This window comes from Chrysemys picta, chromosome 6, assembly GCF_011386835.1.
Source record: "Chrysemys picta bellii isolate R12L10 chromosome 6, ASM1138683v2, whole genome shotgun sequence".
Lineage (NCBI taxonomy): Eukaryota > Metazoa > Chordata > Testudines > Emydidae > Chrysemys > Chrysemys picta.
The window spans coordinates 24,573,752-24,593,540 of NC_088796.1; the positions used below are offsets into that span (position 1 = coordinate 24,573,752).

Sequence of the window (19,789 nt, forward strand, 5' to 3'; positions counted from 1 at the left end):
TTTAGAAATGATGCAAACCTTACGTTTTAAATTTATGATGGACACCATTAAAAAGTTTGTCTTGCCACAAAGATTATCCTTCCAGAAGTATTTCAGATATTCCTAGTAATTAGAATGTTGAATACATTGATCATCTGTGGATATTATTTTAAGTTGTGATATAAAGGTACTGTTAATTCTCAGCTATTATGCACAGTTGGAAAAAGTAGCTGACATAAGTTACAGTAACATGACAACGGCGTATGTTATAGAATACAGCAACAGGTTTTAGCACATGAACTGTAATGAGTATTATGTACTGTCAACTCCTTCCACCTCTCTAAAACCCTTAACTCATTTCTCTCACTCAATTATCTGCTCTTATCAAGCTGCATCTGATATACATTAATATGGCTTCTAACCCAGTACAAGCTGTAATGAGACAGAATCCAGGATGGGGGGCTTTTGGGATGCAGTGAGTGATGTTTGTGTCATCCCTTCCTGCATCAATTTTGCGTTGGGGGTGTGACGTTATGAATGTAATATAATATCTCATTGAAAGGTGGCAAGGCCAGAAAGAGTTAATTAACTCACAGACTGACCTGACCTATGGCTGAACTGTAGTAACTGGTTAGGAAGATATGTAAATGAATAGAGCTTTGAAATGTAAGTCTGCATTGTTAGAGGTAAAAGGGTAGATGTTTGCTCAGGGCTTGTTATGTAAGCAAACAAGTCTTGTCTATTGCTATAGTTTTAATTCAAAGATCAAAAAAGGAATATTAACATTTATAATGATACTTAAGTGAAATAGTATTATTGTCTATGTGTCTCTTTGAAGGTTTTGGTAACCTGTATCTGAACTGTTTAATGGATAAATTATCCTGTGCTAATTGCCATGATGTTTAGAAGAAGGAAAGTTGAGCCTCTTGTTTTCTCAGGCCAAAAGGCTTCTGGAAATTTATAAAAACCTTGGGACACGATCCTTCTACATCTCAGATCTGTTTTGGGTTTCAAGAGGGGGAAACCTTAAGCCACAAGGATTGAGATCCCCAGTCATTGACTGGAGCCACCCTGAATATGGACATTGGACTATAACCTATGGACTATATCTAAAAGGACTTTTGGCAACTACACCTCTGCTATGTATCTGAACCTCAAGAATTGAATTCAAATCTGTATGTATATTAATCTTTTAACCAACTCTCTCTCTCTTTTCTTGTTTAATACATTTTAGCTTAGTTAATAAGAATTGGCTATAAGCGTGTATTTTGGATAAGTTCTAAGTTCTAATTGGACCTGGGTATGTGGCTGATCCTTTGGGATTGGAAGAACCTTTTCTTTTATATGATGAGATAAGATTTTCAGTAATCATCATCATATCTGACAGGTGTGTCTGGATGGAGGCCTGAGGCTGGGTACTTTAAGGGAACTGCGTTGTTTGGACTTCTGAGTAACCAGTGAGGTACTATAGAAGCTGTTCTATGCTGGCTTGGTAAATCTAAGTATTGAAATATCCACCAGCTTTTGGGGTTTGTCTGCCCCGTTCTGTTTGCAGTTCACCCTAATTGAGTGACCTCAGCAGGCTCCCACGGGCAGCACCATCACAACTCTGCTGGGTTACCGAAGACAGACATTGGAAGATGCAGAGAAGTGTCAGCTTGAGGTAAGCTGCTCACAGGGAGTGTAAAGGAATGCAGCTATCGCACATAGGACCTCAGGCTTTGCTAAAAGGAAGCCAAATGGGTTCCAATTACTCAAAAAACCAAGTCATGAGAAGATCCCAGCAGTTTGAGAGAGGAGAAAATCTTACACTCAAGCTATCTGCTGTGGAGAGTAGTGAGCCGAAGCTGCTTTCGTAGGTCAAAAGAATAAACTAGAGTCAAAGTGCATTTCAGGATAAAGAGTCTGAACTCAAGGGAGAGTCCAAGAGGTCTCCATTGTGGTGGAATGAGCAGGTCTAACCCATGAGTAATATAGTGATTTCTAGACCAGTGGACACCCATGTATGAAAAATAAATTTAAAAAAAGCAATATTTCCAGTATGCATGCAGCATAATACATGTAGTGCATTTACAGCAATAAATATAATTAGGGAAGTATAATTTAAAAATGCAATTTTAAAAATAGGAAAGGGTTAGAATGCAAAAAGAAAAAAGCCTGTGATGCATCTCTCTGTCCTTAAATAACTGTACGTTACCTACTTACAGTGTAAGCTATTCAGAGCAGGGATCTGTCCCCCTGCATGTCTACCAAACTTTTAAGCTCTATGTAAATCAATAATAGGTTAAAATGTTTAAAGTCATTTCAAATACTGTGATGGAATGACACTGCATCTGAACTGAAAGCCTGACTGCATTTTTAAAGCTATTTTGTAATTGAAGCTCTCTTCCCCTCCACATCTGCTGAAAGATTTGACACACAACTGGGTAGTTCCAAAACTGGAATGACCAATGCCCTGTAGGCTGAATGGGTATCTATTCTTTATATGCACCAACTGCATATAACTGCCTGTCAAGAAAAACAAACAAAAAAACGAACAAACTGGGTAGAACAGTGCTAATGCGATCACTTCACTAGTGCACAAACCTGACCATTGTCATCACCTAAACCCAAGAGTCTCTAACACCACTTCTCAGCAAAGATTCCGCAGAGGTCTTGTACTATTTAGACTTCTTTGCTAGTAGCAAAATTATGGGAACATTGTTGAGTGTCACAAATAATTAAAACCAAATTACTCTTGTCAAAAAGTAAATGACCACAAGGACCTTAGAATGTGGCTTTTTCCCCCTCTCCCCCCAGTGTTTCAGTTAAACGCATTCAATCTAAATCCTTTGAAAGTACCAGACAGGAAGTTTAACCAATCTGGGTCACAGCTACAATCGAACACACTGCAGTGCCAATGTAACATATGCAGTTAAACAACCAAACATATGAAAGTTATTATAGTCTCAAAATCTGAGGGGTCTGGAGAACTGTGGAGTTGATTTTTTTTTTTTTTAAAGAATGAACAAAGGGGGGGGGGGGAAAGCACATTATGGTAGTAAAATTTAACTGCACCTTGGAAACAGCTGATTAATGTGCAACATTTTTTTCAATTACATGAGACTACTATGCTATAATAATTTTAAAACTGTCTGGTAATCCAAAGTAGTTGTAACCATGTCAGTCCTGGGATATTAGAGAGACAAGGTGGACATACTGACTCAAAGCCACACAGAGCCTGCCAGAACAACAAATGCAAAACCCACCTTTTGATATGGAAACTGCCTATATTAATATAAGCAAACAGTTGAGGTTGGAGCATGATACGTCAGTGGAAATCCAATTGGCCACTGTTCAGTGGGAGATATTCCCCAGCTATTCAACCACTTAGTAAGTAACTGCAATCTTTCGTAATAGACTACAGAAGAATCCTTTCACAAGCTAACACAGCATAGCAACTGGCAAACAGGAATTTAGGACACAATTAATATCATATGTTTGTTAAGGGCAAACATAAAAGCCAAAGTTGCATGCAGACAAGACATGCTAAAATACGTAAATTCCACTCACATTAAGTTTAAGCAATTATGCTTTTTTAAAAGCAAACAATCTGTTCTTTGCATTTTCAAATTAAGATGAATAGATAATGTAAAAGCTCGACCCATAAATATTTAACCAGTTTTTGTTTCCCTTAAAGGCGGCATAATGTAAACCTGCTGCCACCCTTCTCAGAGGTCCAGCTTGTATTTATTACATAGCAAATCCCTTGTATTTCATACATAGCAAAGAAGTGCTGTTGAGGAAAATTATAATAGAAAACAATCATTGCTTTCCAAGATCTCATTTTTGAGGGGTGAGAAGGTGGGACAAATTCAGCGTAAACTGGTTTTTGAGACAGTGGCATAAATACATGCAATCACTTTGGCCTAGATCACAAAATCACCTAAGCAAACTTTTAGGTGACTAGAAAAAAAAAATCAGAGGAACACACACTATGATTCACTAAATCTGAGTTAGGTGCCTAGGCTCCCTATACAATGATTTGGCAGAGACTGGTGCCTTAGACTAAGATTCACAAAAGCCCGCATACTAGGCAAGGAGCTGCCTAAGCTAGCCAGTAGGAGATGCTGACAAGAGGGGTGTGTGCTAAGCCCTGCCCCTCTCATGGAGATAGGCACCTAAGTCCAGGCTGTAGGGAGCCCCCTATCACTGCTAGCTATTCTCAGCTGTGAGCCTTCTTTGGAGTTAGACACCTATGGTGTTTAGGAGGAGGAGGAGCTCCCTCATAGCAAGAGTACTCACCTGGGATGGGGGTAGGATGACCAGATGTCCCGATTTTATAGGGACAGTCCCGATTTTTTGGGGGCTTTATCTATTATCCCCCACCCCCGTCCCAATTGTTCACACTTGCTGTCTGGTCACCCTAGATGGGGGAGACCTCCAGTTCAAGTCCCCCCTCCACCTGATGAGAAGAAGGGAGTTGAAAAGAGATCTACCACTTCTCAGATGAGTACCCTAACCATTGGGCCATGGGATGTTCTGAGTGGGGCTATTTCACTGTCTCCTGAGGCAGCTGCTCCACTTCACTGCAATGACTAATTATTCATCCAAGCAGCTGGATCCTGGATCTCCCATATCTTGAGTGAGTGCTCTAACCCCCAGGCAAGAGTGTCAGTCTCTCTCTCTGGCCCAATGACTCTTCATTTATTTATTGAGAGTGTAACAACTTCCACAGGAGCCTCCCACGTGCATATCCTGTAACTACTGTGTTAAAAGTTGAGGGAGGGCCTCCTTTCCCCAACCCTTGGCTGTTGGGTGTGAACTCACCTGAGGGCCCAATCCAGTGGGTGTGTTCTGAGCCCCTCAGGCGAGCTAAGGGGCTGAATGCCTATCTTCCTTGCTCTGTGAATCATTCTGGGGCTTTGGCACGAGATGGACACCTAGAAAGACGGAGCAGCACACATTATCCGAGGCAGAAACATAAGAGCAGAGAGAACTTTTTGCTGCAAAAATTTAGGTGTTGAGTGAGTTTAGGTGCATTTAGGGTGTGTTTAGGGTTCACCAGGAGTTTTGGGAATTGCAGTAGTGCTGGAAATTGGGTTTAGGTGTTTAAATACCAAATTTAGGTACCTTTATAAATCTAGTCCCTTGTCTTTTCACAGTACTATAGCAGATGCATGTTGCAACACACCAATTTCACATATAAATAAGACTATGCCAGACTACAACAATTGCCTTAACCCTTTTGAAGTGTTGAAGACCAATATTTATTAGAAAGATGCAAGAAGACCACTGGAGATTTACATGGCAAATAGAGTGCAAAATATGTCAAGAGTTTGAGGGCCTACGTCCTGAAAGGATGAATAATTTGCAAAACTATTTGCAATTCTCCTGGTTAAATAGGAACTATAATAAAACAATCCTTGACACAAGCTGCTTAAAGTTAATGATAAAATGCAAAGAGATTCAGATTTTCCTTCTATAAGATGAAGCTTGCTGAAGAAAGGAGTTCTCTCTCTTACAACGAATCTCTCCCTTCAAACTGAAATTTTACATGTTTGGTCTCTTGGCAAAGTTTTACATTAATCAGGCAAGGCATTTTAAAGATTTTAGAAACTTCTGGTATCCTCTCTATTTTTATCCTTTTCTTCCTGCTTTTTCAGACAGAGTCCGCACCCCCCCCGTCCACCCCACTTCTGACATCAACAGATCAGCAAGTTCAGCCAGGCACAGCAGCACTGGCTGCTTAAGAAAGAAAATTAAGCAGCCAAAGAAGGTCAGCCAGGGTAGCTGGGAGAGGGAGATCTCATGTGCTGCCAAAGCTCATGTGCTGCCAAAACACTCTCCTGGCCCCTAAAAGAGAACCAAAGCCAGGTGATTGGGAGTAGATCTGGAGAGGTCAGCTGACCATTTCATTCTTTATGCTCCATCTGTTTTAATTCTTACTGTCCTGGATCGGACTCCTGTATGCACCAAAGGCACAGTCCTGGCTTCCTCTAATGGCAAACAGTGACCTCCCCTACATCCTCTAGACAGCTGCCCCCAACCTAATGTACCCTGCCTACAAGTTCTCAGTGTTCTGGGAGCCCACACCTCCTTGCCATCGGTGTGCACAAGTTAAAGCTGAACAGGGAGATGGGGGTGGGAGGACGATGTAGGATGTCAAGCTGTTTCTGAGCACGTGCGTTTTGAATACTGGTCTCAAATGCTGATGAGGGTATTCCCATGATCCCTCTACTAGTCCTGTGCCTACTTGGGGAGGGCCAGACTGACCCCGCCCTGTTGTTGTAGAGTCTCACCTCCCACAGAGGGTGGGGCAAACAGGTGCTCCATGTGTGCTGGTAATTTAAAACAAACAAACAAACAAACAAACCCACACACAACATTTGCCCTCAAAGAAGGCCCAGCATAGTTGCTTGCTAAGATCAGGTCCCCAGATTGACTATCATGAAATCCATAAGCCTCTGCCAGTACACAAAAGACACCTGATAAGCCAAAACCATTCATTCTAACCATATTTCTGTACCAGTCTGGTGCCACTTCAGCCATTAGTCCAAGTTCCTCTGACTTAGATCGTGCCATAGGTCTAAATGCACTGTGGGTCCAATAGACTCATTTGTTATATTTTGAGAGGCCAAGCCTCCCTGCAAATATCTGTCCAACAGCCTGCCTGCACCTATGCGGTAGATGGTAAACCTGTTTCCCAGATCCCTTCTTATCTCTCTCTGCCACAACTTCCATCCTGGCATTCTTATGTCATCGGGTGATTATTTATTTATCTTGTCCTTTAAACATGATCTCTATTGACTTTGAGAAGATGCAGCATGACTGGAGCAGCTACTCCTACTTAACCCCATCTCACTGAAAAACTTGAGACTGTTACCTGCTGGAGCACCCACCACACCAAACACCACCATGCAGGGGGAAGCCATCTCAATAGCCTTGGCCCCTGTATTCCCTCTGAGTTGGATTCAAAGGTGCTTGAGCTGTAACATCATGCCTGCTGAAAGGACCCACACCCTACTGGCTGCTGTCACTACCCTAATCCTGCACCATGCATGGCCTACAAGGGGTCAATCCCCCCCCCCATAGGTTGTTTTGCATACACCCCCACCTACAAATGTCTGGGCACTGGGACCCAGAAAATCACAGTCCCATCCTGGTCTGGCAGTTCTGCCAGAGGCAGGCCATGGAGCCTGTACTCAGCTGCTGCTAGCTCCTGGAGAATCCAGGGAGAAGAGAACTCCTCTGACACTCTATCTGTGTGGGGAAGCCCCTATCCCAGTTGAAGGAAAACCTCGTGGGCACCACAGCTTGGGGGACACCCCCAGAGTTCCCTGAGGAAAGACCCACACTTAGTGCTACCCTCCACTGCTTCTGCTTGGGACAAGCAAGGTTAATGTCACCCCCACATGACTGGCTCATGAAGTTTGGGCTAAAGGGATGTTTAATGATAGTGTAGACGAGTGGTCCCCAAACTGTGGGCCACGCCCCCTGGGGGCACAGAGGAACCTTCGGGGGCGGCAAGAGTGCCACCCAGTCCCATCCCACCCCAGCTCTGCCTTCAGTCCCTCTCCCCCCACGGCCAGCTCTGCCCCTGGCCCCAGCTCCTCCCCCTTTCCCAGTTCTAACCCCAATTCTGCCTTCAGCCCAAGCTCTTCTGCTGAGGAAGCCTTGGCTGTGCAGTAATGGAGGGGGGGGAATGCAGGTAAATTCCATTACTAGCAAGCGGGGGAGGGGAAGGTGCAACAGGAAAAGTTTGGTGTAGATGTTCGGGCTTGGGCTGCAGCTCAAGCTCTGGCATCCTTCCCCCTCACAGAATCCTAAAGCCCAGGCTCCAGCCCAAGCATCTATACGGCAATTGAACAGCCCCTTAGCCCAACCCAGAATCAGTTGGCAAGGGGCAGCCAAAGGGGTCTAATTGCAACGTAGACATAACCTTAGGGGCCCAGCCACTAGACAGCTGCTGGGCTGACCACATGCTCTCTACTGCTGCACTGGCTATGTCTGTTATGTCCCTGGGGGTGACCTCCACCCCATCCTTGCTGGAACCGCACGGGTCATCCTAATGCTACTAGGGATCCCCCAACCTTGCTGACTCCTCTGGTACCTGCTTGCTGCTGCAGCTTTCCTTCTAGGCTCAGAATCATGGTCCCCATGTGGCAGAAGGGCTTAGAAACCCTTGCCTTTGGTATGCAGGATGCAATAAGATTATGCTATGCCTAACCCATGTCCAATCAATCAGCCACGAAGCTCCTGGTCTCCAGCCAAGAAGGAGGGGAAGAAGAGTAGGGGGGTTGATTCTTAGAAAGACCAAAAGATTTTCTCTCCTCTACTGATATAGACAAAACCTCCCCACTTCTGAGGCTGCAAGGAAGTGGGAATTGTGGTCAAACCGTATTATATCTTGATACTGATGTTCATTACTGCTAGTTAGACAAATTATCGCAGTATTACAGGCAATGGGATTATGAGAATATCTGTACAGTATATAGCACTCTAAGAAGATTATTAGTACAATCTGATTACAGAAGACGTCCTGTACTGTTCAAGATGTAAATAGTGTATAGAAAATGTTGGGTCTTATAACTACAGTACAGCAAGAGAAGCTCTGCACAACAGACCTAATCTTGTAGGTGTCGGAGTGCCCTCCCCTTCCACTTCTGTTGGAGCCATTCTGAGCACTTGAATAATGTCCTAAGTAAGATGCTTAATTTTATTTACCTCCTGTTTGGCACTAGAAGTCAAAGCCTAAAATAATTTTCACCCACCAGAAAACCATCTTTCACCCCTAACTAGGACAGGGGTTCTCAAACTGTGGGTCAGGATCCCAAAGTGGGTCCCGACCCCATTTTAATGGGGTCGCCAAGGCTGGTATTAGATTTGCTGGGGCCCAGGGCCAAAGCCAAAGCCCACCACCCATGGCCGAAGCCTGAGGGCTTCAGCCCTAGGCAGGGGGGCTAAGGTTACATGACCCCCACCCATAGCAGAAGCCCATGGACAGCTTTGGGCCCCTCGCCTGGAGCAGCAGAGCGTGGACAGGCTCGGGCTTCAGTCCCCCTCCTGGCTCATGTAGTAATTTTGTTGTCACAAGGGGGTCATGGTGCAATGAAGTATGACAGCCCCTGATCTAGGATAATTAAGAGCCTGGACATTTTTGGATGTTCAACAAATAAAATAGGTTATTTTGTTAAGCATGTGAAACACAGTGTATGGAAATATAAGCTTTTCACACCAGTTACCCAGATATCAGCTGCAACAAGATAGGGATAAATGGCAACCAGCATTTTCCCTCCCACATCATCATGGTTCTTAACATCGTGGTTCTTAGAAGCGGTTTTAAACATGACCTACAAAGGAAAAGGAATGGAGAGGCCTGAAAGGCTCTCTTTTCTTCTTGCTTTTTAACATTAGCATTTGAAGTGCTGAAAGTTCCTGCAGTGATTGGAGAACTAGTGAAATGGTCACATCACAACATCCAAGAGAGTGAAAGTCGAGCAATTAAGAGCAGAAGGTTATTTTAGTCAGATGATCAAAGGCTTTGTCTACATGTGGGAGTGAAGGGGTTATTTTGCACTAACCTTACTTCGTATGGATTGAAGTGACCTGCATTCACATGACAATTCTTAAAGCATATTAACTGGCCAGATAATTCATTGCACATTGAAATAGCGCAGACTAATATTCATGTGGGCGTATCTCCACTTGACACTAACTTGGCAGTCCTCCAACAGCTATCCCACACTGCTTTGCATTATGCCAAGACCAGCCTTCTGTTTGCCCTCCACTGCTCTGGGGTCATCTTGATGGCATGTCACCTTTCCATTTAAATGCTGCTGTGAAGCCAGAATTAGTCAGTTGCTGCTGCATGCTCCTGGAATTGTATACATGGCTATAACATCACTAAACCATACCTAATGCAGCTGCCTGGAGTGATACATAGGTCTTGGATCTCTCATTCCTCTAGGGACAGGTGAAAGTATAGGCAGCTCTTACCAGGAAACATCACAATAAAGGGATGTATAAAGACATTTCTAAGGGGATGGTTGAGAGGGGACACTCCTGGGACTCTATGTAATGCCAAAACAAAAGCAAGGAACTGAACAACTCTTATAATAAAGCCCAGGGCAGAAACAGACCCTCCAGCAGTGCTCGTACAACTGTCCCTACTATGAGGAGCTGGATAGGATTTCTTTTGCAGGACACCACCACCAAACCCAAATGTATGGAGGGGCAGTGCCAAAGGTACTAAGGACGAGGCCAAACAAAAATAAGATAAGGAGAAGATCACCTTGGAGAGCCAGGATCTCTTTGCTACACCGTATCCCGAGGCAGACCCTGAAGACATCCATATGGACACTCTGCCTGACAGCCCTGGGGAGGGGACCTCAGCCAGTGTAAGCATCTTCTTGTTCTACATTTAATTATTCTTATTATTAAGTAATATTACCACTATGAAATGCAGCTGGGGATTGTTTGGTTCTGGGTGCCCGATAAATGCAGCTATTTTGGACAGATGGAAGCTGGGACCTTCCCCTCTCCTTACCCACTCCTAACCCCCACATTCAGCACACCACTGCCAGAGGACCCACCCTCCCCCAATTCTGGCATGGCAGATTCGGATAGCTAAACCTTATACTGTGAATATATTTGAGACATGCAATACCGTTAAAAAAGGCACCACTGAAATTACTTGGCTTCACATTTTGATCTAAGCCTTGCATGAGATTACACATATCATAGCATTTAAGAACATAAGAACAGCCATACTGGGTCAGACCAAAGGTCCATCCAGCCCAGTATCCTGTCTACCAACAGTGGCCAATGTCAGGTGCCCCACACGGAGTGAACCTAACAGGTAGTAATCAAATGATCTCTCTCCTGCTGTCCATCTCCACCCTCTGACAAACAGAGGCTAGGGACCCCATTCCTTACCCATCCTGGCTAATAGCCATTAATGGACTTAATCTCCATGAATTTATTTATTTCTCTTTTAAACCCTGTTTTATGAGGTACACTCCATAGCACATTTGCATTCCATTCCAGGAGGTGCGCTTATGCTTTCAGGGTCCAAGACAAGAGACAGGGCAGACTCAAGTAGGGACAAAAGTCCAGAGTTTGAGGCAGTTGACAACATAACCCCAAGCAGAGGTTCCTTGCAACAGTCTTGTTAGGCCCTTCAGGTTTATTCCAGGCAGTACCGACGGCTGCCCAATAACCCTTTATGTTATTGGGACTGTTAAGAAACAGTCCCAAAACCCAAACTCAATAATCATGTGCCAGGCCTGCCTACCTTCCTCCAAGGGCTCAGGCAGTCAACAGTCTCTGCAGAGATCACCTTGGAGAGCCAGGATCTCTTTTCTACACCATATCCCAAAGCAGGTCTAACCTGGTCCTTTTCTCAGAGAACAAAGGGTAGGTGGTCTGTTCTCTTCCCTGATCAGCCACCTACTGAGCAGCCCTCTGCCCTTTTCAACTGCCCCTTCCTTACAAAACAGCAAGTGCAGGTGTAGTGGGCCAGGGCTGAGTGGGCCCACAGCAGCTCATTAACCCTTGCTGGCTCAGTGTCAGGTTAGTTTGCCTGGTCACAGAAGTATATGTAACTGCATAATATTTCACAGCCCTAGAATTGCGGAAAGTTGTTAAGGCAAATGGCTGAGATATTTCATAGCATTTTAGGAGATACATGTCACAGCAGAACACTGTAAACCCTTAATGTTCTGAACAGCAACCACTGCAAAATTTGATTCATTTTGCAGTGCACTTTGTGTTTGTCTGGATTTGAGATAAAATGGAATTATTTAAGACATAGAAGGTGCTATATTTTGTCATGAATATTGCTTAGAATAGCAGACTTATCATGCACGCCAGTATAGGTCGCAATGCCCTGCCAGTCCTGCAAAACCTCTGAAGGTGGACCATCCTGGTAAATAAAATCATTGCATATCTTGCTGGTTTGCCCTTAACTTATTTGAAGAGGCCCCTTCTCAGTTTCCTGGTCACCTATATTAGTGTAATATTTTCCAGGGTAAGGACTGCCTAAAGAGGTGCAGATTTAATTACTAACCTGTCCCCTGGTTCCACCTCACCCCTATTCCCAGAACCCCCAAACCCTACTGCTTCATGCAAAGCAAGAACACACACAGCGAGACATACCCTCCTGTCCCCCAAACCTCAAAAAAACAACAACACTAGGATTAAAATGAGGTTCAGTACAATAGGATCCATAAGCACAGGGGAAGCAAGATGCAAAACAACTTACCGTTGCAAGCCTCTCCCTAGATTGGGAAGAAACTTTGGGGATGGCATTCCAATAGTTAATGAAAAAAATATTTTATCATTGTTACCATGGAAACTGAAGTAAGAATAATTACCTGTTAATTTTCTCAGCTCCCCCAGCTCCTGGAGTGTTGCAATCCTCAAGAGTAGGCCCCTTATCAATGCCTGAATGCCTGTGTAAGGGGGCTGCTGGCCCCTTACTGAATCTTAGTGGATTTTTTTGGTTGGCCCTCTTGCACAGCAGGAGAAAGGGGAAGGGCCGAAGAGGAGTCAGGATCCTGAGACTGACAGGGCCCCGTGGGCAACAGGGAGAGGCCAGCATTCTAAATCAGCCAGACTGAAAAGGCAGGCAGGCCAGCCGGAACAATGAAGGAGTCAAGAGCCCAGGGACCGTCCTCTATGGGTAGGTCAATTAGACACTCATGGCTGGCCCATGCCAGCTGACTCAGGCTAAGGGCTGTTTAACTGCAGTTTAGACGTTCAGGCTCAGGCTCTAGGGTCAAGGTGGGAGGCAAGGTGGGAGGGTCCCAGAGCTCGGGCTGCAGCCTAAGCCCAAACATGTACACTGCAATGAAACAACCCCCCTTAGCCTGAGCCCGAGTCAGCTGGCATGGGCCAGCTGCAGGTTTTTAATTACAGCATAGACATACCCTGCAATGTTGGGATTCCCTCAGAGTCCTAGACCTTTCCTTCCCCCCCACCCCCGCCCCCCAAGCAGTTCAACTCCAGATTTAATCACTCAGGTGTCTTTACTTGGTATCCAGCAATGCTACACTTAGTTGATCAGACTCAAATGTGGGGGGTGGATGCAGGGTACATCACAGCTCCAAAGTTACACAGAAACCCAGTCCCTTTATATACATTACACTCTCATTGCATTTACTATATGTTGCATTACACATTTCTGGATTGACTTGGTTACTTTGCAGGAACCAATCCCTGCACAACATGCTCTGTCCCGGCATTGTCCATGTTTGGCCTACTGTTTACTTCATCTCTACATTCCTAATTTATCTTGTCCATTATTACCTTGTTCCTAGTAAATGTTTCTCTTGAGTGTTCTCCCTCTTAGCTCAGACCTGCTGGGTTTTTTTAGCCTACTGACCTATTTACTTATCTTAGCACAAACGTCCTGTTTTCAGCCTGACAATTCATTTACCTCCCAAATCCCATCTTCCAAAGAATGAGGCCTCCCCCAACTATGTTTAATTACTCATGTCAAGCCAGGCCTACCTACAAGCAGTAGCTCAGAGTCAGAGGCATGAGAGCAGCAGCCCAGAGCGGAGCTAGAACAGCTGCCAGAGCTGAAGAAGCATCAGAGCAATAGGAGTGGGTTGAGTTTCCCACTCTCCCAGCAGGGTTGTGTGTGCGGGTCCAGGGAGAGAGGAAGAGACGGGCCCCTTTCCCAACGCGTGTCAGGAGGCCATTAAATGCCAAACCCAGAGTGGGGAGATGGCCTGAGAGGAGGGCCAGAACTGAAGGTGGAGAACAGTGTTGTATCCACCAGGTAAGGTATTAACAAACTTTAACAGAACTTTATTTACAGTGGAAATCTCTTTATCAAGCTCTAGCTGCACACTCTGTAACTCTCCCAGCCTCCTCAACTCCTCCCCCTCCTTCCTGTTTCCTGTCCTTTCAGACTCCCAACAGCCAGTGCTCCCAGTTCTAATAATCACATGCAGCATCTGGACCACATTCCCTCCTCTCTCAAGAAACTTTCCAAATTAAAATAAACATTGTTGTTGTAACCAGAGGAACAAATATGAAACAAGACACTATACTGTTGGCAGGAATATTACACTGAAAACACTGTAAATACAACATAACATCCAGGCAGGTGGTCATCTGAGTCTGACAGGCCGTCTCTCAAGCCCCGATTCCAGTGCAATGTCTTGTTGTGTTGGTTCATCGGTGAAGTCATCCAATGCAAACTAGGTGTTGGCATAATCTCCTCTTGGTGCATAGGCAGGTGCAAGATAAGAAGTATTCCATACCCGCTCATCAGAAAGTCGATAGGTGTAAGATACCTTCTTCTCTATGATTTTAAGAGGAGCTGTGAATTTATGGTCCCCTTTGCGTAAGATTCCAGGTTTTCGTATTCTAACAAAGGAACCACACTCAAACTTTGGTTCCTTAGCACCCCGCCGTTTGTCTGTGAAAGCCTTAGACTTTGCTTGGTTCTGTTCAACTGTCTTTCTCACATCATCCTTGTTTGGGGCATCAGGTCGTGCCTTTAACAATCCAGCAATGTTTAGTTTAGTATTCATCTGTTTCCCATGCAGTAACTCTGCGGGTGATCTTTGCGTTGTGGCATGTCTTGTAGCCCGGTATGCTTGCAAGAAATCAGTAGTGAAGGGTATCCACAATTGCCCTTCCAATTCAGCTGTTTGCAAACTCTCTTTCAAACTTCTGTTAAACTGTTCGATTTCCCCATTGGCTTGACGGTAATATAGGGATGACCTCCTGTGTAAAATGTTCCTCTCTGCTAGAAAAGTTTCAAACTCCAGGGAAGTAAATTGACTACCATTATCTGAAACCAGTTCTTTGGGGTTACCTTCCCGGCTAAAAACTGAAGAGAGGAACTAAATTACTGTAGCAGAAGAAATTTGCGATGTAAACGCTACCTTAGGCCATTTGCTGAAATAATCTATTAAAGTGATGGCATAACGACAGTCAATTGGAGCAGTATCAAAGGGTCCTACAATGTCAATTGCCACTTTTTCCCATGCAGATTCAGGAAGAGGAACAGGCTGTAATGGAGGGGTACATGTCACTGCTGTCTTATCATGCATTTGGCAAGTGACACAGGATTTTATGAAAACAACAAGGAGTCTGGTGGCACCTTAAAGACTAACAGATTTATTTGGGCATAAGCTTTCGTGAGTAAAAACCTCACTTCTTCGGATGCATATGCATATGCATCCGAAGAAGTGAGGTTTTTACTCACGAAAGCTTATGCATATGCATCCGAAGAAGTGAGGTTTTTACTCACGAAAGCTTATGCCCAAATAAATCTGTTAGTCTTTAAGGTGCCAAAAGACTCCTTGTTGTTTTTGTAGATACAGACTAACACGGCTACCCCCTGATACTTGACAGGATTTTATGAGTGCTTCAGTTTGAGAGTCCATCCCTGGCCACCAATACAGATCCCATAGTTGTTGTTTGGTTCTGACAATTCCTTGATGAGTATCGTGTGCCAGGTGTATGAGTTTTGACTGTAATTCTTCTGGCACAAGTAGCCGGTGTGTACCTCATAGCACACAGCCATCGAGCAAAGAAAGTTCATCCCAAACTCTAAAATAAGGCAGCAAAACTGGGTCAAGGTTTTTAGGGTTACTGGGCCATCTCTTTGTCAGAAATTCCCATAATTTTTGTTGAATTGGACACGCTGAACAAGGAGCTTGAAATTGTTCTCTTGTAACTGCAGTAAGAGTGCTTGTAATAAGAACAACTACTACATCCTCATCCTCCGGTGGACCATTTGGTGAAGGCAAAGGCAGGCGAGAAAGGCAATCAGCTACCACATTTTCATTTCCAGGCTTATATTCCAGTTCATTATTGAAAGAGAGTGGTCTTTCAGACCATCTAGCAATGCGATATCCTGCTCTTCCCAGTCCTTTCATGGTGAGCAATGTCGTCAAAGGGCTGTGGTCTGCCCGCAACTTGAACATGCGGCCCCACAGGTAAGTTCTCCATTTTTCAGTAGCCCAGACACAAGCAAGTGCTTCTTTTTCAACTGTAGAATATTTTCTCTCAGCATTACTTAATGTCCTTGAAGCAAATGCAATAGTCCTCTCTGTGTTGTCCTCATGAAGTTGTGTGAGGACAGCCCCAAGTCCATAATCAGAAGCATCAGTAGTTACAATTGTGGGCAATGCGGGACTGAATAGTGCAAGTACTGGACTATGTACAATCAAGTCTTTCACCCTTTCGAAACTAGCTTGTGCATCTGTTGTCCACACTGAGGTTGAACTTTTCCGTAGTAATTCTCGTAACAGTTCAATGACAGAAGCATAATTGGGAATGAATTTTGCATACCAGGAGGTAAGACCCAAGAAGGAATGTAAGGTTTGCAAATGTGTTGGAGGAGGAGCATTTGAAACTGCCAGGATATGATCTGGATCAGGTTTTAGTCCAGACTGTGAAATTGTATGCCCCAGAAAGGAGAGTTCAGTTTGTCTAAATTTGCATTTGGACCTATTGAGCTTGAGGCCTGCTTTGCTGATGCAGTTTAGTACAGACTGCAGGTTATTGTCATGCTCATCAGTAGTATTTCCAAACATGATAATATCATCCAAATAGCACTGAATTCCATGTTGATTCTTCAGAATCAGTTACATCATTTTTTGGAAGGCACTTGGGGCTGATGCGAGACCGTATGGAACAAGTTTAAAACAAAATAGTCCCTCATGTGGAATAAATGCTGTGAAGTCTCTGCTATCTTCATGCAACATAACCTGGTGGTATGCACTCTGCAAATCAAGAGTAGAAAACATCTTTTCTCCACAGAGTTCTGCAAATACTTCTTCTATGTGAGGAAGAGGATGGCTATCAATCACAATAACTTTATTTGGCTCCCTTAAGTCCACACAAAGACGAACGTCTCCACCCTTCTTCTGCGTCACTACTATAGGTGAAACCTATTCTGAAGAGTTAATCTCTTCAATAATGTCCTTTTGAACAAGTTTTCTAAGTTCCTCTGAAACAGCTTCCCTGACTGAAAATGGTAAGCGCCGTAATTTCTGTCATACAGGCATCACATTATTCCGCATTTTAACTTTATGCAGAAACCCATAAGCATAGCCAAGTTTCTCCTCAACCTGGAGTTGGGTCCCAGCTGAAACTGGTGTGTGTACCGCAAGAGTGCTTTGCTGAGGAAGATCAATTCTTCCATTAACTACGTTGAAATTTAAACAAAAACAACAAGGAGTCTGGTGGCACCTTAAAGACTAACAGATTTATTTGGGCATAAGCTTTCATGAGTAAAAACCTCACTTCTTCGGATGCAAAGCTTATGCCCAAATAAATCTGTTAGTCTTTAAGGTGCCACCAGACTCCTTGTTGTTTTTGTAGATACAGACTAACACGGCTACCCCCTGATAGTTGAAATTTAAAGCAGCTAATAAATCTCTGCCAAGGATAGGAGTGCCTTTGTGGACAATGTAGAACTCTGCAGTTACACAGCGATCACCAAAAGTAACTATTGCTGGCAGGCAGCCATGTACTGGAATATGGTTTTTCAAATAGCATACCAAGTGAAGTTTGGGTTCAGTAAGAGGCACATCTTTAAAGTAACGCAAATAGATGGAATCAGGTAGTATAGATACTGCTGAGCCAGTGTCCAACATTAGCTGAATAGAGTGTGATTTGCCTGAGGGTATGGCAGAAACATTTACAGTGCACTTTATTTGTTCAGAAATATGTGCAGTAGTGATTTTGTCTACACTCAGCACAGTAACATCTGGTATTGTAACTGCATGCACCTGTTGATTGAACTGGCTACTGCGACATACTTTAGCAAAATGCCCAATCTTTTTGCAATGATTGCACTGAGCTACTTTTTCTGGACATCCTGTGTAGCTTGCAAGATGTTGTGGGGATCCACAGCGAAAGCAGGCTTTTACTGTATTTTGCATTTGCTGATTCAGTGGCTTTTCATTCGTTTTCCTTTTGCAATTGTTTGTCTGCAGTGATAGTGAACTTTTCTGCAAAGGAATCACAGCCTGGACTGGGCCTCCTGTACCCTTGCTCATTATTTTGGCTTCAGCTGTAGCTGACTCAATCTGAGTAGCAATGGTTATTGCTTTTTCTAGTGTTGTGGTTCAAGAAGTAAGCGTTCTCTTACATGAAGCATTGTTGTTTTCTCAATGAGCTGGTCTCTAATCATCTCATCTGCCATATTCCCAAAGTCACAAGTCACAATCAGACTCCTCAGGGAAGCAATATACTGCATTATAGTCTCCCTTGGTTTCTGCTCACACTGGCGAAATCTGTAGCGATTAGCTACTACATGCACTTTTGGCACAAAAAAGTTCTTTAATGCAGTGAGGGCAGTCTCATATTTACCATCTGCAAGGGGAAAGTGTAAAATATACGCTGCCCTTCTGCTCCAAGGCAGTGGATTAGCAGAGCACGCTTTCTTACTTCAGAAATCTCTGTAGCACTGATTGCAAGCAGATAAGTCTCAAACATATGGTTCCAGACAGTAAAAGCAATTGGAGGCTCACATGGGCTTTGCAGAAACGGTACAGGTGGGTTCAGAGGCAGAAGATCCATCCTCGTCCCCAAAATGTTGTATCCACCACGCAAGGTATTAACAAACTTTAACAGAACTTTATTTACAGTGGAAATCTCTTTACCAAGCTCTAGCTGCACACTCTGTAACTCTCCCAGCCTCCTCAACTCCCCCCCCTCCTTCCTGTTTCCTGTCCTTTCAGACTCCCAACAGCCAGTGCTCCCAGTTCTAATAATCACATGCAGCATCTAAACACCACAAACAGGTTCTGTCACACTGAGTCCAAACCCATCCTGGGGAAGCGGCACACCAGCAGCATAACAGCAGCAAATCCAGGTCCAGGACGATGACACTGGACTTGTAAATTTGTGTAACTGTAGAGTTTATAGCATTTTAGAGACTGCATCATTGAACCTTACCCATGCCATTTCCCCACAGTGCTTATACTGTGAAGTGCTCATTGACCCCATAGAAACGGTTTTTGGTGTAAATACATTGTATATATGTTTAAGTGAATTGCAGTGATTACAGGTTAAAAGGATAACAAGGGGTACCTTGTCTCCAGCCAGAGTTGCCCATGAAGAGACAGGGGTAAATGCCCAGAAACCTCTGGGCTCAGTCCTCCCTGTATGACATGAGTCCTGTTCACATAGGGCCAGGAGAGAAAGTCAAGGTTGGCAGGTAGTGAGGGGAAAATGAATTGGGCAGGGACTCAGATCCTTTCATCACTTGGTTCAGCTGGGATCCAGAGAGAAATTTCCCTACTACAGCTGGACAAATTCCCCTGCTTACACCTGGCTAATCTGAGGGGGAAGAAAGGAAGGATAAAGGATAAAGTGTTTGGAGAGTTACCAACAGAAGACACACAAGACCACTGAGGACTGGAAGGATGTTCTCCTGGAGAAGGAGAAAGGCAGACAGCTGACCAGAGACATGATCAACAGTGCTTGTCAAAGGGGGAGGGATAGCTCAGTGGTTTGAGCATTGGCCTGCTAAACCCAGAGTTGTGAGCTCAATCCTTGAGGGGCCATTTAGGGATCTGGGGCAAAAATCTGTCTGAGGATTGGTCCTGCTTTGAGCAGGGGGTTGGCCTAGATGACCTCCTGAAGTCCCTTCCAACCCTGATATTCAATGATTCTAGGACTTGGGAGAGTACTGACTATGACGCTATTAACAAAGAACAGGGGACAGGCAGCAGGAGCTCTTGGAGGCAATGCAAACATGGAATGCTTTACTGGAGAGGATGCTGCTGCAATATTCCCAGCTAGCACAGCGGCCTCAAACAGCACCGTATTCCAGTCACATTCACCCTAC

The 19,789-nt window shown here is 44.3% G+C and overlaps 1 protein-coding gene across 20 annotated transcripts in view; it reads right to left on the reverse strand.

Annotated features, from left to right (window-relative positions):
* PRLR (prolactin receptor) overlaps positions 1-19,789 on the reverse strand; it is a 341,587-nt gene that overhangs the window by 197,167 nt on the left and 124,631 nt on the right. For 2 of the 20 annotated variants that reach the window (XM_042845467.2, XM_042845477.2), the window contains one exon: positions 4,789-4,901. The exons of the other annotated variants lie outside the window; for them this stretch is intronic. The gene's annotated coding sequence lies outside the window, so the exon portion shown is untranslated. The remainder of the gene's footprint in view (positions 1-4,788; positions 4,902-19,789) is intronic. 20 annotated transcript variants of the gene reach the window in all.